The following is a 23,610-nucleotide window of genomic DNA, read 5'->3' as shown; positions in this document are numbered from 1 at the left end:
ACATGTATCTGACTAAGGCCGATGAATTCTGGTGCTTGTCTCTTATTGTTCATAAACAAATTTATAAGTTAAATTAACTTGACAATTAATTTAGTATTTGGAAAAAATGCAATCAATTTGATTTTAATGACCAAACTTTCTACTTCTTGTATTACCAAATGTTTTGGAAAGCATGTGACTGCGTAGCTCTTGTTATTACTTTATGAAAGTCGCAACGTTTTAGCTATACAAAGAAAACTCATTAAAAGATTATTAATTATAGGGCCTAATTCAAGCCCAAAAATAACTTTAGCGAAAACTGCAAATAGCATCTCAATCCAACGGCCAGTACCTTGAGGAAAAAAACTAGTCAATCAAATGGCTATTACTCCATTTTCTTCATTCAATGTTGACAAAAAATGAAAGATAAGATGATCAAGAAAACGAATTATTTACACTATCAGCAGAGTCGGATCGCGATCGCTGTGTTATATCGGTATCAATGCCATTATTTGGTTCCTGATGATGCCCATGCACTTCTGTATTTCAGTGTAAACAGGAAGATTCTGCGAGCTGCGTGGCTGCAAGCTTGTTACGGCAGAGTCCAGAATCTGTGCCACATCTGATGGAGGGAACTGCCGTTGCGTACACTTCTGTGACCACACAAAATGGGAACATTCAGGTGCACTAAAGAATTTGAATTAATCCTGCTGGTTAGTGCTTATGCGTGTGTTCCTTCGTATCAATTTACCTGAATCATAAGCAAAGTTGTGACGCATTTGGAGATCAGATCGACAGGAATTTGATATTCTGTGTCGGGTGCTTTAGAATTAGATTCCTGCAAGAAATCTCACATTTATTAATGGATCCCAGTTTTAGGCAGAATCACAGGCTAAATATTCAACTCACGTAATCCTTACCATAGGCACGCTGGAATCATCAGAGGGAAGCCGACCGTTAACATAATCAATAGTTTCCTCAATCTTCTCAGTGGAGCCCTCCTTGTACTTAAGAGATGCCATCGCCTACAGAAATATATACATATAAATTTTTTTATAAAGAAAGTGGAGCACATGATGAAATTCTGGAAAATAAATGGCTTCTGGGGTTGTCTTCGTCGCATAGCATTATTGCAGGAGTGTATTTATGACAATATATTACTGTTCTTACATAAGTAATTGAGTTAGATGCATTTTTCTATAGGTACCTGCATAGCTGCATCCACCATTACACATGCTTTTGTTCTCGAACTATCGATGATCTCAATCACGTGGGGTCCCAATTCGTTAGTATGACATGCAGAACGGTCAAGAGAAAATTCGATGCCAGGATCAGCAGAATTGGTGCCTTGCCCGAGCCACAAAAGTGGCATGCTTCTTTGATATGTATTCCTCTGTCTCAAGCAATATATAGCAGAAGAAACCTGCTCCAAGTAAAAAAAAATGATTACAAAAACTCAATAATAATATTACTAAAATACTCTCTTCAGTTTCCTGTGTGGAGGCATCTATACCTGTTCATTGGCTTCATTCAACTGTACAAGTACTGCAGCATATTGTTTTTTAAACGGCTCAGAGTCCCGCAAGGAGCTATGACTGTCAATCTGATCTCTGGATACATCATCGTTCATGCGCCTCAACTCTAGAACAACAGCTTCCTACACGTAAAAGAAAGTGAGATTATGCCAATTGATGCAACAAAATTTTGACACGCAGTTAGAATTTCAACAAATGAACATCCACCAATGACAGGCGATGGAGAGGACGCTGATTTTTTTCAAAAAATCTAACCAATATTAAAGCCTACAGTAGAATTTGATTATAAAGCAGCTTTATAAGCGTGAAACATCAGCTAGTGAATGGTGAAACCTTTTTCTCAAGTGCACGAGTCACATCAGCGAGAGCTTGAACATCAGCTTCCTTCGCCTGGATTGCGAATATGCTGCTTGTTGGTGATTGAGAGTTTCAGCAGATCCAATCCTCATTTGCAGATTAGTATTTGGGCATGAGACCTGATCAAAACAATTTTAACTTCAGATACTTTTACTATGAATGTAATACTTTGGTTGTACCTACCACAAAATGAATCAATGCAATCAAGACTGCGTATAAGAAATAGTAGAATGATTATATTGAAAGGTTTCAAACAAATGCTATTTGGAAATTGGAAACATGCAGTGTGAAAAGCGGGAGATATCGTCAGAGGCATCAACCTTGTCACCAGGGAAAAGTTTTATGTACTCTTGTATTCGACCGCAAACCTTTAGCTCTTTGAAATTTTCAAAAAACTTATCAGCAGAAATTGGCTGCTTCCCAACCAATGCTGTAGGCAGATTCTCGAGAGGGTTCAAAGGCATGCAGTCGATGTCCTACCACAACATAGCATCAAGTACTTAGATTGAGAAATAAGCAATTAGGAAGACTGAGGCACATAACGCTTGAGAAGCCAATAATTATTTACATAAACGGAAAATGTAAACAGTAGCACAAACACTGCTGGCTCCAGTCCTGAAATTAAATGATGGGTGTATGGCCGCATGTAACACAGCATTTAAACAATTTTCAATTGCAGAATCATCCACATAAAATAAAATCTATGAGTAGAAAACCACAAGCGAGGATGTAAATTACCATGACAAATTCAACTCCTAGCTCATGACGGTCAAATTGGACCCGGCACCTAGAATGATCCACAGTCAGCACACTTCCATCATGGAGCTCCCTGGTTTTTGGATGGATGGCAGTGATACGTTGTCCAACCGATACTGTGTAATGTGTTCGAACGGAATCCCGGTACTGATTAAGCTTCTCCTTCTCTTCCTTTAGGAACAGCTCTGAAAATCGCCGTGGTTTACCAAGAGAACTGCTTCAAATCAACATTATTAACATTATTATCAGGTAATATGGTGAATCGCAAAAAGATTGAACTTGTCAAAAGAAGACGTATACCTTCTAATGACACCCCACTCTACATGAGTTAATCTTGGAACGTGGCCCAATCCAACGTGATACAAATATTCAACAAACTCTCTCTTTGCAAACCAAGGATAATCAATGGCACTGTAGAACCATTCATAAATGCACCATCTTCTCAGATGAGGATTTGACAAGCAAATGGACATATTTTTCTGCATGACACGATACAATAAAAGAATGTTGAGATTTGGCCTATTCAACTAACATATTGAAAAAAGTGGGGGAGCACCAAACCTTTGAATTATGTGCTCTGCCATCGATTGAAGCAATAGACAGCTCACTTTGCGCGTTTGAGATGTTATCAAGACATTTTTGTGGTTTCTTGAGGTCCATTTTACGTCTGCTCCTGACTTTAGTTAGTAAGTTGACCTGATTAACAAAAGGAAGCTGTGCAAATTGTGCTGGCTCACTTGCTTCTTTTTGTGTATCAGCACTGGAAGAATTCTCTGAATTTCTTAGTAAATGTGGTGAGACACTTTGAGAAGATTTCTTATTTCTATTCATTAGTTTCTTCCCAGGATCTCCATCCTAATGATAATAAATGCCATAAATCAGAAAGCTCTCAACCAGAGAATTTTTTTTTCACAGATGCATACCCTGCTGAAAATCAATGCAGTACATAATGCACAATAACTAATCCCTCCGTCCCTCTGTAGTAGAGGCATTTCTTTTGGGCACGAGATTTAAGAAAATTTTGTTAAGTCGGTTAAGGGAATAGAGAATAAAGTAGGAAAAAGATAAAGTAAGAGAAATGAAGAAAGAATAAAGTAAGAGATATGAGATGTGTTACTTTTACCAAAAAAAAGATTTGACTCAGCTGCAGTGGGGCAACCCTAAAAGGAATACAACTTAGCTACAAAGGGATGGAGGGAGTGCATTATTTCAATAGGGAAAAAGAGTCAAACTATTAAGATCGGTAGCATCTATGAATACCAAAAAATTTTCAGAAGAAACACCCATGGTTTCAGATTCTCCATTGTTAGCATTTATGATATCTTAATTAAGAAGAAAACATTCCAATCAATAAGACCAGTAGCATCAATGTACTCCAGAAAACTGTGAAAAAACTGCCCACCTTAGATGCTTGCATCTTATGTTTCCTTCTTGGTGTTTTGGTGTTATATAGTTGAAGATCCCGATCTTCTTTAAGGACAGAACTAGTAACTGAAGCTTTCCCAGGTTTTGATGCTCTACTGGGTGCAACTTTGGAACTTGAGAGTGGCTTATGCCCTTTCATTCTTACCCCTGAGTATCTACACATTTCTTTTTTCTGGTTCACTGGCAGAGATCCTGTCGACAGCAACTCGTCAAGTGGATCATGACCTTCATCTTTAAATTGCAGCCTTGAATCCAATGAATGAGAAACTTGAATATCTGCGAGTGGGACAAGTAATAACTCTGAGGAAATGCTAATGTGCGGGAACATAAAATGGTATCATTTGATGATGGTACAATCATCAACTGACTACTCAAAATGCTTTTCTAAATCAAGAAAATGAACAGTGTATTATAAAAAGCATTATGTTGCTTACAAGTCAGGCAAATATAACCCCGACTCCAATTGATTGGAAATAACACAAGTTTCACCTCTTTACAACAATATAAGAGCTTAATGAGGTAAGAAATTTTGAAGATCGGATCCCAGGTAATTTCTGGAACAATATCATCAATAGGTCCAAACAATTGAGGAAACATCATTTATTCAGCTATTATTTATTCAGAAGAGGAAAAAGTGAGTGTTGGATAACTTACCATCTTCATCTCCTGTTGGCATCATCAGTGACAAATCAGCCAGTGTTTGTAGGGCATCGAATGCTGGAGCATCATCTAAACAGGAAGGAGAGTAGATTAAGCTGCAGCTGATGCTAATAAAACAGCATACGCTGTTGAACTACTATCCCTTAAGATGAAGGCCAAATAATGCTATACAATGAGATCTCTAGCCTCTTGAAAAGTGAGATATTCAACATGTCCATAATTAACAAACCGTTTGGTCTGTGCATTGATCAACCAATACAGAAGATTCTCTTATATCACACAGGAAATACTAGATCATTATAGTTGGTGCAAGACCCCCCCTCCCTAAAAAAAAAAAAGAACTAAATCTGTTAATAAACTGCAGACCATAAACAAAAACCACTAGTTCTAAACTATATATATATATGTTCCAACAACATCGAAGCCTTATAGTACATATTTCAACATTTGTAAATTGCAAAATTTGGAAAGGGGCAAATACTCCATGGCCACATTTTCAGAGTGACATACAAGATGATATTTCAGAGATGAATGATACTTGTGTACCTCTTCCAAAGAGAACCTTTTTGCTCTTCTTTCTCTGACTCTGCACAGAGGACCTCGAAATCTTGGTATCGGTAACCTCTTCATGAAAGTTGTTTCTCAGTGCTCCAAACTCCTGACCTTCTTCTGTTCCACTACATTCTTCCTCGATGTCTCCAAGAGAGGCTCACTATTATTACCGATTTCATAATTCTTGCCTCTGAGTTTCCTTGTCTTCTCTTTCACAGATTCAGTGTCAGCCTCTGTGCTACCTTCTAATTCTTCTTTATCCAAGGCAGCATTCTGGTTGCTGGTCATTTCTACTAGAGAATGCTGTTACCAAGTGTGGGCAAATGAGTTGGGTATAAACTATACTCCCTCCGTTCCATGTTAATAGAGTCATTTTTCTATTTTGGGAAATTTCAAGTTAATTGAGTCATTTCTATTTTTGGCAAAAAGTGATTCTCCCTTTTACTTTATTCTCTCTTCATCTCTCTTACTTTTTTCATTATCCATTTAACACATTAATCTTAAACTCTGTGCCGAAAAGAAATGCCTCTATTAACAAGGAACGGAGGGAGTACATTTTTCTGAACATAAAGTCAAACCACTACCTTTCTCTGGACACATCTAAAAGGTGATGACAAAACACTTTCAGCTATTTTACTTGGTGTCCGTGAAACCTTGGAAGAGCCAACTTTTTGTGATGCCTCTGCCAAAGCAATAGCTATCTCCTGAGCTACTTCATCATCATTGGCATCGGCCTTTAGCTTCAAGCCAGGCCTTCCGGTAGAAACACTACTTTCCGCATTAAACTTCTCATTTGGAAATGAAATGGGCAACCTTGGTGTCCTTTTCCCGACAGGACAAGGCCAGCTTCCTGCAGAAAACTCAAATATATAACTAGGTAAAAAATTTATGGTCAGCAGGGGGGATATCTGGGAATATTATGTACAAACAAGAATATCGACACACAAATTAATAATCCAGTTTAGGAATGCATATATTCAGGAATATGAAACATAGATCATGCAATTTGGTGTTTTAGTACTCGTATCGATCCTTCTCTGACACCTACATGATCTTAGAAGTAACTTCCTGGTCCATCCAGCCAAGAAATGCAGAGCAAACAAAATCCAGCAGGGCTAAGAAAATTTGTGAATGCTGCATAACCACACGTATTCCGAGACTACATAAAACAATGCTTTACCTCCAGTTCGTTTCTTCTTCAACAATGATTGGAAACCATAATCTGGTACAGTGACTAGGGAATGTGAAACAAATTGATCATTAGATAATTTAGATGCAGTAGGCTGGACATTGCCATGGGCACGCTTCTGAGTCTTTCTAGATGATGTCCCATCATTGCTTTCCAGGTCACTGTCACTTCCTGCCTGTCAAGCCAAGATCAACTCAACTTAGTAGAGGCATAAAAAGAAAGCATTAATTAGATAGCAAGAAACTTATTACTCCCTCCGTCCCACAAGAATATGCACTCTTTCTTTTTTTGTCTGTCCCACAAGAATATGCACTTTCAAATTTGGAAACTCTCTCTCTAATGAGGTGGGACCCATTCTCCACTAACAATACCTTAATTACTTTTTCTTTCTACTTCTCTCTTACTTTATCAATGGGGCATTAAAACTAGTGTTCAACCAAAAGTGCATATTCTTGCGGGACGAAGGGAGTAATACTAAATGACAAACAAAAATATTTTAGGCATACATGAAAGAATAAGATTTGTGAGTTTAACAAAAATTCTTGTCTCGTAATTCAAACTCTAAACAGGTAGGCACTTGGCTACAGTTGCATTGAAATTCAAGTAGGATGCCACTTTCTGCTATCATTATTCAAGCCATTTCCTGCTAATGAAATGCCACTTTTATATAAATAAAAACGATAAAAAAAACATGCACATGAAGACATACAGGAAAAGGACAGACATGGATAGTGATGCACCAAAAAACTATCTCAACAATCTGACTACTAGTACAATGGTTTTCACAAACATTTATCTTAACAAAGAACTGGTCACCACTTCCCAATATCAAATTTGACAGTCCTATTTTGTTTGTAGAGGTTCAGCTAGCTAACAGAATTAAAGTAGTCTCACCAAATTGCAGTAATGATCAGTCATCATAGCAATCAACCCATCTGAAGAAGCAGTTCCATGCGGAAGAGATAAGTATGCCTGAGATTGAAGAGCTCAGAATGGTTACAAAACTTGTGTTGTTGAAGCACAGGCCTCCATGGCATCATCTATGAATTTTTTGGGTGTCAATTTTTTACTAATTTATTATTGGTATCAAACAGTCCAGTTTGGTCTAACATAGCCCCTTTACTGATAAAGTAGTTCTGTAACAGTGCAGAGAAAGTGGACCAAACTGAAATTTTCAACTAAATAGCAAGTGATCCTTCATAGGTGAAGATCCGCCAATTAGTTTAGGTTTCATACGTTATTTCATTCTACTGAAGGAAATTTACAGCATCAATTAATGAGATAAATAAGAAGTGACATCGTCATGACCTTTACAGAATATACTGTCCGGTCATAACCACTAACAGTTGAGTTGCACATGTACAAATTTATGAGTAGTGACGATAGGCTATCAAGTATCAACTTTGTTCAGATGAGATTTCTTGTCAAAGGATATGCAGTGTATTAATCACTGTAGGCAACACAAATCAAAAACCAAATTTACCCTGTTCATTGTGTAAAGGGCCTCCACCATCTCTGGAGAGCGATTGCTCACAGCACTTGCAGTCTGTTCATGTAAGACAGCAAAAACCAGCCACAGCAATCAAATTGAAAGTCATAAATTAAAACAGACCATAACTAGTTTGCGTCATGACTCACGAATAACCAAATTTTCTAGTTATTTCCTTTTCTTTCTTTGTTATTATATTTCTGGTAGGGGTGTGATCAATTGCTAACTTTCTTAGTTGCTAACTTGCTAATTCATCAACGCAGTAATTTTGTTGGACTTTAATATAATGTGTTGACATTTTTAATACACAGCATTGATGAGTTAGCAGAGTTAGTAGAGTTAGCAATTAAAATAGTTAGCAATATAATGCACCCCATTTCTGGTATATAGCAACCACATTACAATAAAGCACAAATATTATTAACAAATTAATATTGCCTCCATCCCATTTAAAGTGAATGCATTTTTTTCATCATGAGATTTTATGCAGTGTTGTCTAGTGTGTTAAGTAGAGGGAGAATAAAGTAGAGAGTGATGTTTTTATTTTTAGAAACTCACTCATCATCATCAATGGTCCAATACAAAGGCTAATCTTTTTCCAGTCTTTATTATACTTGCGGTAAGCAATATAAAAACGGGATAGCTCTTCAGTGGTCAGAACAATAGATCTGCAAGAACAAAGAACAGCACAACAAGAATCATGTCCATAATAACTGTAGTTGATAATATCCAAAAATCTCGGACGTTTTTTTCACTAGACATAAAATCTGTTTATTGAAAGCAGTAGTCTGAACATATGCAAATGGACTTTCTTTCAATCTAACTTCTGGCAACTCTGTCCGAACAGATGGAGAAAAATGGGACCCAAAGTAGTCTCCTATCTCCATAAGGTTAATAATACAGTGTGTAAATTTCAACAGCAATTTGAGAATGTGTATATATGAGGAGAAAGTTCATAACATAAATTTCTATATCTGATTATTCCCTCGTGGGAAATATACATGAGATTGCAAAAACAACATAACTGACATGAAGATAACCGTTGGATCATTCGGACAATTTTGATTGCAACAGGAAACTCAATTACAAGTCTCACCCGGCTACTGTTTCTTTTGGCACTATCATCATCTTTGCTGGGAGAATCTTCTTGAGCATGCCGCCTATTCACACTTCTAGATTTTTTGGATGGACCCATACCAGCTAAGTACTAATGCACATGTGCAACAAAAATTATAATCAATCACAAAAATTTAATATGATCAACTATTAATCTTAAGTTTTTTACATTCACTGTACTTATTAGTTATTAATATACTAACATGTATGCATTGTACTTTCCCTCAAATTATCATTCTTCGTCATGCCATTGGAGTACTAAAAAAATGCAAGAGTGCTTAAGGCACCAAAAAAAATTACACTGATAGTGTTCCATTACAAGTTAACAACCATAGAATAGCAGACTGAGAACAACGGAAGAACACACCATTAGTGGGACCAAAGAAAGCAAAGTCTGACATACAATTTCAATGGAAAAACCTATATCTAACCATCAATACTGAACTTCATGCGTGACTGACATAATCTTCACAGAGCTAGGTAATCAATTTATTAGAATAACACGAAGGAAAAATCACCACGCCTTCCACTCTTTATATTTCAAAGGTGTTGTAGATATAAGCTCCAATTTAGCATTCAACAGAACTGAAGCTGCACACACACTCTCCGAACATGACACGCAGACACGCATCATAGCTCATTGAGAAAAACGCAGCTAAGAGGTCTCAAAATTAAGCATTCTTCAAATCCTCACAGAAAAAAGTGGCTTTACAATTTTTCAGCAAAATCACATGGAGTAAGATGGGTTATCAACTAATTGATCAAATTCAGTCAGATGTAGAACAGACCAATTCCACCGAAGAAAACGAAAAAGGAATCAAAGAAGGAAATTTTTAAACATCTTTGACAAAACCACACAATTGATCGACGAAAATCGAGCCAAATTCAGTAGAAAAAAAGTAACACCAAACAATACTTCAAAACCGAAAACTGCTCAAAGCTCAAATTCAATGCGCCTTTTCACTTCATTTACCTCTACAATAAATTCAATTCACCATAAGATGAAGAGGATAACGACAGTTTGCGGGGTTTAGAGAGAGAAAAGGAGTGTGTTTTAGAGCGAGAGAGAGGAAGGTTTGAATAATGGAGTATAAATTTGGGGGAGTTAATAACCGCGAAATTCTTCTGATTTCAGATTCTTGATTTTCAAAGGAGGCGTTAAATTTCAGTCGAGTCCATATACTCTATCATTATCTGAAATGAGCCCTCTTAGTTTGGGTTTCCTCTGTTTCAACCTACATAGTTTTGAATTCATGAACGATTGGTTTGGAAATTTCAATTTAGTTGGGAATAGCTAGAGATGCCCAAGGTTTTCGGTTCAGGCAGTTAACCGTGAAACCGTAACCGGCGGTTCCAGTTCCGAACTGGAACCGTGAGATTTAAATCGAACCGAAACCGTCACTTTTGGAACCGTGGTTCGGTTCAGGTTCCAAAATTCCAGAACCAAAACCGCCGAAAAACCGTGAAACCGAGCCCAAACCGCCTAAAACCGCCGGAAACCGGCAGTTCAAAACCGTGAAAACCGTAAAAAATCGTCTGAAAATCGGCGGTTCAAAATCGGAACCGCCGGTTTTTGAACCGAAACCGAAACCGTGAAATAGCCTCACGGTTCGGTTCTGGTTCCACATTTCCTAAAACCGGAACCGCCGGTTCATGAACCGTGGGCATGTCTAGGAATAGCCATAGACAATGATGCCTAGCTCAAGTGAGGAAGTTGATACATGTTACTTTGATCGGACATTAAGCACCGACACCAATTCATCTGTTTTCTTATCATTTCATATCCATAGCTAGTTAAATTATACTCTATCCGTCTCACATTATTTGAGTCATTTTTATGATTCTTGAAAATATAATGCTTGATATTTCTACTTAATATCCGTTTGGTTGTTTGTAAACAGTATGAAAATGTATAAAAAAACATTGTTTCGTCCTCCATATTGTGTTAGATTGTCTTCAATGTTCTTCACACAGACCCAGTAAAATTCCAACGATCTGACTCTAATCCTTGTTAGCTAACAATAATTTCTCTACATCTCATTCCCATCCTAGGCGTGGCAAAGTGAGTGTCGTGTTACTATCTTTGTGTGAAAGTATTTCACATTTCCGGAACTACCCCTACCTCTCAGCGACGAAAAATCAAAGCAGTTGGAGTGTAAATCAACGACCCCTGCATGCCAATGAATAAGCCAGCCTTCGACATCAGGTCCGACAAAATGAGGTTAGCTTTACAACGCGATTACTCCGTCTAATTTTCACAAAAACGTTTGGGGCAATTTGCAGGAACGCATCAATCAATTGAACAACCCCTATAGAGGGTTCCCCTTGATTTAAGGCATTTAGCAATCGTTCTTTGAATTTGTTTTGAATTCCATTGTCAAAAATATTTGGGCATACAATTTTTGGGTGAAGGTTAAACTATGAAAATATAGTGTTTAAAATATTATATAGTGAGGAATTTTTTTTGTGAAATAAGAACCCAATATTTTTTAGTTAGGTTTAACTATGCATTTAGAGACACCTTATTCATAAAAAATGTCATGACCTTATAGTTGAGGATCTAAGTTAGAAGGTACCCCTTCCATCCCAGCTAAAATGACACATTTCTTAGTCGAAAACGAATTTTAGGAGTTGTTGGTTAATGTGGTTAATTGAAGATAGATGGAGTGGGTGTGCGTATTAAATGGAGAGAGAAAGAGAGTTGAATACTCCCTCCGTCCCCGATTAAGAGTCACACTTTGACCGGGCACGAGTTTTAAGAAATGTAACGAAAAGTTGATTGAAAAAGTTAGTGGAAAGTAGAACCCATTTTTTATATTGGTTTTATAATAAAATGTGAGTGAATTGAGTTAGTGGAATGTGAGACCACTTACTATTTATGGTAAAAATGAAGTGTGACTCTTAATTGGAGACGGACCGAAACGAAAAAGTGTGACTCTTAATCGGGGACGGAGGGAGTATTTAATAGTAGAAAGAAAAAGGTGGTTGAATGTATTAATTGGAGAGGAAAAGTTATCAAAAATAGAAATGTGTCATCTTGGTTGGGAGTTATGACAAACTAAAAAGGAAAGTATGTCATCTTAGGTGGGACGGAGGGAGTAGAATTTGTTGGGATCATTTTGGACTTTAGAACTTTTCAAATCATACTCTCTCCGTTCCATTCAAGATGTCAATCTTTCATTTTTAGTTTGTCTTGTAATACCCCAAATTTTTTCTACTTTTTTTATTTGTCATCGAAAGACGTCGTTTGTGCATCTGAAAATTTTTCGCCTTTGTTTCTTTAGCCAAGAGTAGGATTTTACTATTGGGCCAAACAATTATTAATGCCAGCCCAATTTGAAACCCAGTTGTTATGAGCCCAAAACATATTTTATTCTGAGTCCAATTTTGGAGAAGCCCAATCAAGATTTAAACGCATGTGATACTCCTCAACTCAAAGCTGTTACAAGGAAATCTGGCCACGATATGCCGTGAGTCACCAGGATTTAGATCAGCAACAACCAATATATATATACATGTTCTACCACATCACACGTGTTCCACCATTCATAAACCTTGAAGAAAAAATATAGAGAAAGAACTGAGTTAGAGAAGAGAGTTTTCGGCCGTCTAAGAAGGTAATCATCGGTCAATTCTTAGCAATGAATTCCTTGCATTTATTTAGGATAATTCTGAATCATCGTGTGCTCTGAACAAAGTTTCAATCTTTTAAGTTTAGTCTTTGTCTCAACTGAAAATCTAATCCCCAAGAAACAAATCAACATCGATTAAGAGAATTAGGATTAGAATAAGAATTTGAAGGAGAGGACTTACCTGCCGGGAGAAAAGAGTAGCGACGGAGGTGTGGCTGCGGCTGCGGCTGCGATGGAACTTGCGGCGGCTCGGCGTGTGAAACGAAGACGACGGCCAGAGGCAGTAGCGCCGCGGCGGTGGAAGAAGCAGCGGCTGGTCTTCGACGGAAGGACGTGAGGCGGCGCCAATTTTCGCCGGGGGAAAGTTTTTGGGATGAGAGAGATGGGAGTTGGTTTTGTTTTGTTTCTGACTTGTATTTTCTGTGAGAAAGAGAGAGAGATGTGAATTAGGAGAGAGACCGAGAGAGAGAAGAAGTTGGAGTCATGATCTGTACTTCTAAATTTGGAATTTGTAGCTCCGGATTCGAGACATCAAATTGAGAAGAGAAAAGAGAAACAGGGATGGAGGGAGTATGTTATATTGTGATGTTTTCAAAAAGGCTATCTCCGCAAGTTAAGGTCGAAACGAGAAAATCAAGTTAAGGAAATTAAACGAACGAGGTGAACTTTTCTATCCTACATACTAATGTGGATAAAATATCAAATATTTTGAGATGATATTTAGTTATGCAAATGATGTTGTCTTGCCATAAATGATTTATTTTATGTGTATGAAGCCTATCTGTTTGGTTGGAACATAAGAATCGAATTCGGATCCGAGTGAGGGTGGTGTCCCTACTCGGATTAGTGTACACAAGTGACCGTTGGAAGGTGGCCACCTTCCACGGCACAAAGATGATATAAGTGGAGGCCGATGGGAGGTGGCCACCTCCCCGACTGGAGAAAGATGTAAGTGACCGTGGGAGAGCACCATCTCCACGGTACTTGGTGTTCAGATATGGCAAAAGTACAGAAAGAACTTAGACTGATCAGTTGAATTTTAGCTCCCAAAGAATTTAGTAAGCTCGGGGCTTTTAAGAGAAAACCCTCGAGTGTTACTGTGATTGCATGACAATATTTTCATTTTATGTATGTATATTTCGGCAATGTGTTCACTAAGTATTTTTATACTCAGCCCTGCATATATTTCTAAATGTGCAGGTTGAGCAGTGACGGTGGAGAATGCTGAGCAGAGTTATGATTTTCCTTTTATTTTAAGTAGAGGCTCTCGGCGGTGCATGTCTCCGTACATGTGACCGCGTTCATTCCGCTGCGTATCGTCCTTCTATACTCTGATAAATAATTATTGAGTAGTAAGATTTTCATTAAAGTTCTTATGATTAAAAGTTAATTAGAAATTGTTTTCCCCCTTATTTCTAAGTGAATATTCAGTCATTGTTTTATCCCCCCTTTCTGTTCCCCTCTTCTTATTTCCCACCCCTAGTCACGGTTTCCCGGCTTTGAAATCCTTAGCAAAGTGCGGTCGTGACATGTCTCATATCCGCTTTTTAATTTGGAAATAAATCATTCTCTCATCTTTCTTCACTGGAATATTGAACTACCTTTTTTCTCTCTACTTACCATATCTAATAACTCCTCCTAAAATCTGTTGAAAAGTAAAATGTAGAAAATAAAAGATACTCAAAAGCTCTAAGGACTACATTGCACTCCCTCGGTCCCCAAAGAGTATTAACTATTTTCTTTTTCATCTGTCCCTGAAAAGTATGAACTTTCTAATTTTAAAAAGTCAAACAACATATTACCCATACACATCTTTTTATTTACAATTTATACCATTACCATTAACAACTTACACCATTACAATAATGTGGACCCCACTCTCCACTAACATTATTTTCACTATCCTTTCTTTTTCCCTCTCTTACTTTACCCCCTATTTCTTAAAACTCATCCCGGACCCATTGTCCATACTCTTTAGGGATTGAGTGAGTATTAAGCTTGAATTGTTGTTGTTGATACATAGTACGTAGCTATTTATAGGTCTCTAGATATAAATATACCTAGGAACTATACTTATTGGAACTCTACATTATAAATGCTATCTCCTCTTTCCAACAAGTTGGGACTCCACGCTTTCTCTTCCCGACATACTTGAGACACCTCTATCTTTCCAATACCCCCCTCTCAAGTTAAGTATTGATTTTTTTCGACACTTCTTGCACGATCTTCACTTTGATAAGTATTTTATGCTGTATTCAGGAATCTTTCACTTTTCATTGATAGTTTATGCTCGTATCATAGAGCTTCTTCAATTCATCATTGATAGTTTGTACTCGTATCAAGGAAATTATGCACTGGTCATTGGATATATTATATATTTGACTAATTGCATTCGACCTGATATTGCCCGTGCAGTGAACAAGTTGAGTCATTACACGAGCAATCCAAGCAAAGAGCATTGGAAGGCTCTTGTATGCGTTTTGAGGTACTTGAAGTATTCTCAAAACTATGAGCTACACCTCTCGAGATACCCCTGGTACTTGAAGGGTACTGTGATGCAAATTGGATATCCGACAACAAACACTCACTTTCTACTAGTGGATATGTTTTTACAATCAAAGGTGGTACTGTCTTGTGGAAATCCACAAAACACACATGTATAGTCCAATCAATAATGAAATCAGAATTCATAGCTTTAGATAAAGCTGGTGTAGAAGACGAGTGGCTTGGGACTTTACCAGTTTGCATACCTTTTTCTCTTGTCCATGTACTACAAACCCTTCGGATTGTTCCATATAGATTTCATCTTCTAGTTCACCATTTAGAAACGCAGTCTTAACATCCATTTGATGAATATCAAGATTGTGCAATGCAGCAATCATGAGAAGCACTCGGATAGATGTAATCCTCGTTACAGGTGAATAGGTATCGAAGAAGTCATGTCCTTCCTTTTGTTTAAAACCCTATACCACCAGTCGGGCTTTATATTTATCCACTGTTCCATCGGCCTTAAATTTTCTTTTAAGTACCCATTTGCACCCTAAAGGTTTAGCACCTTCGGGTAGATCAACCAACACCCAAGTGGCGTTTAGCAAAATTGAGTCAATTTCGCTTTGAACAGTTTCTCACCAATGTAACCCGTCTGGGCCATCAAAGGCTACGTTTATTGACGTTGGTTCTTTATCCAACATAAAAGCAATGTAGTCAGGACCAAATGTTTTTGGTGTTCTGACTCTACTACCAAGTCTTAAGACTGCATCACTTGGATCAGGCCTCACTCATTTACGCGATTTAGGCTCTTCATCTGCTGATTTAGAACTAGTGGCTTCATCCATTGTTTTAGAACTAGTGGCATCATCTTCAATTCTCTTCTCAAAATTGATTGTAACTTCTTTTTTGTCCTTGCAAGGAAATGTATTTTCGAGAAATGCTGCATTCCTTGACTCCATTGTTGTTCCTACTGTTATAGTCGATATTTCAGACTCGTGAACAACAAATCTATATGCACTACTGTTTAGTGCATGAAGATACAATCAACTGTTTTAGGGTCAGTTGTAACTTCTTTGGGCGGGGGAAACATCACCTTCGCCAAACACCCCACACTTTGAGGTATTTGTAGGATGGTTTCATTCATTTCCACAACTCATAAGGAGTGATGTCCTTTCCTTTGAGTGAGATTTTGTTTAGGATATAGTTGGGTGTCATGATAGCCTCCCCCCACATGTTATGGGGTAATCCTAAACTTAGTAGCAACGCATTCATCATCTCTTTTAGAGTTTGATTTTTGCGTTCTGCAACACCATTAGATTGTGGTGAATGTGGAGCAGTTGTTTGATGAATTATACCACTTGCGTTGCATAATTCCTCAAAAGGGGCTACATACTCGCCTCCTCTATCACTTCGAATCGCTTTGATTTTACAACCAAGTTACTTCTCAACCTCGTTCTTATAATTTTTGAATGCTTCAATTGCTTCATCTTTACTTCTTAAAAGATAAACGTAGCAATATCTCATACAATCATCTATAAAAGTGATAAAGTACTTTTTACCACCTCTAGTTTGCACTATCCTTAAATCACGTACATTCGTTACATAACCTTTTTTGAGGGATTTCCCAAACTTATACTCCCTTCGTCCCATGTTACTTGCACTTTTACTTTTCGGCACGTCACAAACTCCTTACATTATTTATAGTTTAAGTTAGAATTAATGCATTTAATAAATATGTTAGTTTAAGTTAAGAGGTCCTTTATTAAGTGACGTCTCATTACACTTAAAATTCTAATTTAATTACACAAAAAAATCAATCTCAAATTTACGGCCTAAAATTAAAAGTGCGAGTAGCATGGGACGGAGGGAGTACAATGCAAACCTATCAGACTCAAATACAAGTTTAAACCCCTTATTAACTAGTATTGATCCTGACACAAGGTCCATGCGGATGTCCGGGACATGCATCACATCATTCAAAGTTATTGTGACACCAGACGTCATCACGAGAATCACGTTTCCAATGCCGAGGACTTTGGACGATGCTTGATTCCCCATATTGATCTTTCGCCCTTCAACAGCAGTGTAGGAGGCAGACATGAGCAGTAGCGGCGATGTCGATGTACCAGCCTCCCTTGTTATCAACACGGTTAACCTCTTCAGTGACCACGACAATGAGGTCATCTTCATCCCAGTCCTTGAACTTCTTCTCAACTACGTGTGCTGTCGGCTTATTCATCTTGCTGCGGCAGTCTTTGTCAAAGTGGGGAATTTTGCCACACTTGTAGCACTCGCCTTGAAATTTCTCTGAAGGCTGCTTTTCCTTCCCCTTGTCCTTCTCATTGGGACGACTTGGGCGAGGGCGTTTGTTGGAGGGACCGTCCCGCTCCAACAAGTTGGCTTTGTCCTCAAGTGGACCTTTAGCCTTTTGATCAATTCTGTGCACATCCGCTTCAATGCGCAGTTTCACGATCAAGTCTTCAAGAGTCATCCTTATTCGGTTGTGCTTGAGGTAGTGTATGAAGTCCTTCCAACTAGGAGGAAGCTTCTCAATAAGTATGCACCGTACAAAGTTGCCGGGCAAGGTCATCCCTTCAGCCACGAGTCTGTGGATGATCATTTGGAACTCTTGAACTTGTTCCATGACCTGGTCGAGAGTCGACCATTTTGTAGTCCATAAATTTGGATACTACAACATGTTCAGTACCTGCAGCATTGTCGATACTGTACTTCTTTTCTAGACTTTCACACATCTCTTTTGATGTGGTTACAGCAGAGAATACATTGTACAAGCTATCATCTAATGCGCTTAGAATGAAATTTTTACAAAGATAATCTCATTTGCGCCAAGCTTCATAGTCTGCCATGATCTCAAGCCTCGTTTCTTGATCTATTGGCGTGGGCGGCTCGTTTTCCGTGATGAAGTTGGCGACGCCCAATGTTGTCAAGTAGAACAACATCTTTTGGTACCACCTTTTGAAGTCAGATCCTCCAACTTTGGTGGCTTTTCGGCAGGTGGCATCATTCTTGGTGTCAATGGTGCCGCGCTTGGTCCATGATAGGAACCAATTCCGTTGCCCCCGAAGGAGCCAACATTGTGGTTGGGCATAGAGCCCCCACCATTCTTGTTGGGTGCAGAGCCCGCCATGGTCGTACCGGACCCGAAGGTCCCAACACTCGTGTGAGACCCGAAGGCCTCGCACTCGATCCGCTAAAGGATCCACTAAAAGTGGAACCAACAGATCCACTCGAGGTGGATCCACCAGTGAGGAAGGGGTTCGAGAACCCCCATGAGTTTGTTGATGACGAGGTGAACCCAAGGGTTGGAATCATCGTCGGAATCGACGACGTGTTGACCAGAGCAGTGGTCGACATGGTGGAAGGGGTGGCAGTGATGGTGGTGGCCGGAGTGGTGGCAGCAACAGTGTTGGATTCAGTCGACATCTCCAGCAAAGGTGTTAAGTTTCGAAAGTTTTAGTTTCAGTTTATAGGTCCAAATCCCTTCAAAGGCAAGTCGTATCTCTTCTTACGATTGTTGGGGATTCTGGGATTATAAGAGATAAACACTAGTCGGGCGTAATACAATCCAAAATAAAGAATAAAGGAAACTAAACTAAAACGAAATTACAACGTAGAAATTGAAACAATAAACCGTAAAATAGTGGAAACAAGCCGAGTCGAGGAGGCCTCTTTCCGCAAAACGAGATACGCTCCGATAGTGCTCTCGGATTGGCGTGTCGTTCCAAAAGATGAAACGGCTTACGTCTCTGATGAAGCAGCACCGCAATCAACAAAGCTCCGGCAAACTGGATGGAGGAGAGTGCAGAGCTCTTGACATAAAAACAATGCAGAGAGAGGAGAGAGCTTATGATGCAAATGCTTGTGAATTCTAGTGTTCGTTGTTCTCAATGCTAGAATGACTAGCCTATTTATAGGCTCAATCCACATGCAGAGGTCAACAACCTTGATGGTTGTCATCATGGATCATAAAGACAGAGTCTGTAACCGTCGGGGGTTACAAAATGTTACGGATTTTGAATCCCGGATGTATCTGGACATGTACATCCTGAAGTAAGTATCAACTTGATCAAGTCTGCAATAAGCTTGATCAGTTCACTGGTCTGTGCCAGCTCCAGCCTGATCACATCGCTAGACTTTGCCAGCTTGATCAGGTCACCTGGAGTCCGCCAGCTTGATCATGACGGTCCAAAAAGACTTGATCCACTAGAAGTTATTAAGTGTAGTAGATTACTTAATTTATACACCTCAAAAGGAGGCTCTCACTTCCAATGTGGGACAACTAACACTAGTTGATTGCTCCCTACACTCAAGACTCCAAGCTTTAAATAAAGCTCAATCGTGTCCAACTTTAATCCACTATTTCTCACTCACCGGGAATCGGATTTGAAAAAGTGAATATACTACGATCATCTAAGTGGAACGTAGATCGATGCTGTATTATTTAATTTAAAAAAAAAATTAAATGTCTCATCACATTTATTTGGTTAAAGTCCATTGACCGGACACATTTAATCCATGATTCCAATAACTGCCCTATAAATAGTAGGAATCCAGCCATGCCATTTCCATTTTAGTCGACGCAGCAGCAGTCAAGACATGCTTTCTTTGGTTTATGTTGAGTCGATCTTGGTTTAGATTTACCTGCTCTTTTTGTTTATGCCTTGTTATAAATAGATCTACTGTTTTCACGTATTTGCATGTCTTCCTCGGTTTAGTTGCATGATCTCTAGCTATCTGTTAAGAAAATCCTTGTCTGTTAGTCAGTTTGTTCAGATATGAGAGAATCTAGTTCCGTTGTGTTCCCGAGTTAGATCTTGCATTTTTTTTACGTTTCCGAGCTTCGAGATTCAGCCATGAAAGTTGTTCGATTTTATTAAGTTTAGCTTGATGAAGTAGAAAATGTCCAAATCAGACATGGGACCAAAATATGCTTTATGCTTTTCGTCCTTGTTACTTTTCAGCTTTTCTGCACTAGTGATACGCTCGCATTTTGCACTATTTTAAGGCCATTTTGTGGTCCGTTTTTAATATCAAAGTTGCATTACATGTCCATTATTTGCATATTTTATCTATTTTGGTATTTTGACATGTTTTGTGAGAAATGTGCATATTTGAACAAAAAAAGGGAGTTAAAACGCGAAGTAGGAAATCTGGAGAGCTTCAGGTGGCGTCCGGCGACCGCCGCAACACTTCCGGCGACCGTGCTTAGTGATGTGAATCAAATTGTAGTCCTTTATTGTATTGTCTTAACACACATTTTTAGGTGAAAAATAGACTCATTTTGATATATTGTAGGACAAAAGACCAATCCATAAGAGAGAGGGGGAAGAAAACAAAGGTCTGAATCTGATCAGTAATCAGTCCTGCAAGATTAACTTAAAATGGTTCTACAAGTCCACCATCCCATTCACTTTCGAAAGAGCTTCGCGTGGATACCTCGCACGCCTCAATCGGAGTCCGGATGAAGAAGATACGGCTTTTTTACGAAAACTGCGCAATGTAGTGCAAACACGCGACCTGTGCAAAACGCGCGACCGGGCGTCAAAACGCGCGACCTGATCGAGAGTATGAAAAAACGCCCGATTAGGCGTTTTTCAAGGTGCAGATTGCCCGACCGGGAAAATGCTACTGGGCCTGTTTTTCGGGCCCTAACTATTTAAATAGCTAGGGCACGACTTCTAATGCATCTTTTGGCGGCTAGAGGCGATTCTTAGAGAGAGAAAGAGGCTTGGAGTTCATTTTTGGGAGGAAGAAGAAGAAGCTTGAGGCTAATTCTGCTCTAATCTTGCCCATATGATAGCATTTACTTGTTTTTTTGTATTGTTGCCCACCATGAGTGGTTAGATTTTAGGGATTACTCCTAGTTAGTTAGGGAAGCTTGTAAATATGAATATATGATTGTGTTTTGATTGATTTCCATATTTTGGTTCTTATCTATGTCTTTATTTCAATCCGTGTTGGATTTTTCTAGGAAACTTAATCCGGTAATGGCCTTAACTTCAATGTCTCTTTAACTTGGAGTAGGGAGCTAACATAGATAAGGAACCCTAGGCTAAAACTGATCAGGGGATAGTCCTGGGTGGATCTTGTGTGTTGAACGTTCTTAGAAGCCAATCGCGAGCTTACTATGCGACTGTAGGAGTGATGGGTTGGTGAGTAGAGCCTAGGAGACGTGAGCAGCTTATCCTAGGTGTAAAATTGCACGATCAGTGATCAGCTGCGTGAGAGCGTAAAATCAACACGATCCCGATAAATAATGGAAAGTAATTAGACTTTAGGATTCATGTGAACAAGCAACCCGAAACAAGCTAGAAGTAGTCTTCCCTCTTTATCGTGATTCTCTTGTATTTTTTCCTTCTCGTTTCGTCCTTCACTCGCCTCTAGATCAAAAAACCCAAAATTAAACTATTTTACTGCTTTTTAGTAGGATTAACTAGTTTTAGCAATTAATCTCCTCCCTGTGGGTTCGACACCTTTTATACTGCATTGCACGTCTGTATACTTGCAGAGGTAGTATTTTTAGGGATTTATTACTTGTTTTGTGTACTTAAATTGTACCCTAAAAATCACAACACTTAGCGGAGACAAAGACACACCCGGCGACCGCCGGGAAGTGCGTGGCGACCGCCGCAAGGAGTCAGAAGCTTCTGGACAACGCGCGGCGACCGCCGGCCAAGGTGTGGCAGCCCGCCACAAAAATGCGGCGCGCGACAGCTGTCTTCAAACTCAATTTACCGGCGATCCTGAAATCCGATCGGAGCGTTCTACACACCATTCTCTTCGTATTGAAAACAGATTCAAGATGATATAAGAATCACCTCAATCGGAGTTCTGTGGAGAAAGTTATGGCCATTCTACCAAAGTCGCGCAAAGCTGCCAGCTGCAGTCTAGGCGGAAATTTGAAGAATGAAAGAAGATATTACCTTGTGAAGCCAAATCTTTTCCTTCTACTATGGGGAACGAAAATTACATCTTTCCTAATATTTGGAGGAAACTTATTACTAAATTTAAATCCTTCTCAAGCTTATATGGGGTAACCTCATTCATAGAATTCAACCCTTCCATAGCCTCCCCCTCCATCCTCCTTCTCTACTCCATAACCTAATTCTTCCATCATTCTTGGAGATTGAAGCAAGGCAAGAGGAGCATGGAGACTTCAAGATTCATCCTTGGGTTTTGTTTGTTTATTTCATGTCTCGTACTTTAATTATTGTTTTAGTTCATCTGGCTATGGATTGCTAAACAATAGAATTTTGAGGTTTGATAGTATTTGACTTTTATATAGTTCTTTTTATGTTTAATGTTCAGAACTCGTTTCCACTTGATTTTTCTTGTACTTTTGTTCGACTAATTGGCCGTTACCTTGATTATTGCCAATCTTTGATCGGTGATAGCTTTGATTGGTTTATCTTATATGTTCAGACAATAATTGTGACATGAGTATTGATGCATGATAGGGAGAGATCGTGGTAAAATTTGAGTCGGATGAACATAGAACTAATTAGAATAACTTAAGAGTTAGTGAAATCATTATCCTTGAAATTCCTCTATTTTCCTAATTCTATCTTCTTTGCTTTTATTGTTTTACTTTATGTCTAGTTTTATAAATTTCACACCGAAACTCTTGTTTCTCTAGATAGTATTTGACGTTTAGTACATGATAGCCAGTTGCAATTATATTCCCCGTGTTCGATATCCCAATACTGACCTTTAGCTATATTAAATCTACCGTGTATACTTGCAGGTATTTTTAGTGCTAATAAAAAGTGCATCAACTAGGTAGTTAGTTAGGGTAGTGGTCCCTTGTTTCTTTTACCTTTTGATTAGATTAGTTTTAGTAAATTTCAGTATGCCACTTTTCATTTCAGGTGCACAAATAGGTAATGTTTGTCTATTTTCGCATGTCACATTAAGTTATGGCCTAGTTTAAGTCATAATCAACGACGAGACTAGGTCTAGCTAGGCACCCTCCTGACCAAGTTAACGCACCACGCGTGCACAAAACTGAAGTGTATGACAAACCTGCCTCCTTTCAGAATCGTAGTCCGGTCAACACAAATTGACCAGGTTGTACAAGTGACAAAATATTTTAGATTTCAAATTATTTATAATCGATCTATGCTTCGAGTATATGATTGTGGTATATGCATTTTATCTAAACCAATTCCCAGTGAGTGAGAAATACTCCCTCCGTCCAGCAATAGAAGTCCCGTTTTTCTGTTTTGGGACGTCCGGGAATAGGAGTCCCGGTTCTACTTACCATATTTGGACAATTTAATTACCCTCCTCCTTCTCACTAATTTACACAATTGCCATAAAAAAACATCCCCCCACCCAACTTTAATTTCACTCTCTCACCATCATTCTCTCCCTCATTCTCTCTCACTCTCGTCTCACTATCCCAATCGC

At 38.8% G+C, this 23,610-nt stretch overlaps 1 pseudogene; it reads right to left on the bottom strand.

The window, feature by feature from the left end:
* Nucleotides 1-467: 467 nt before the first annotated feature.
* LOC125200821 lies at nucleotides 468-10,123 on the bottom strand (annotated as a pseudogene).
* Between the last annotated feature and the right edge of the window lie 13,487 nt (nucleotides 10,124-23,610).

This window comes from Salvia hispanica, chromosome 1, assembly GCF_023119035.1.
Source record: "Salvia hispanica cultivar TCC Black 2014 chromosome 1, UniMelb_Shisp_WGS_1.0, whole genome shotgun sequence".
In the NCBI taxonomy this organism is placed as follows: domain Eukaryota; kingdom Viridiplantae; phylum Streptophyta; class Magnoliopsida; order Lamiales; family Lamiaceae; genus Salvia; species Salvia hispanica.
Note: the sequence above shows the minus strand (reverse complement) of the source record. Positions and strands in the feature narration are given on the sequence as shown.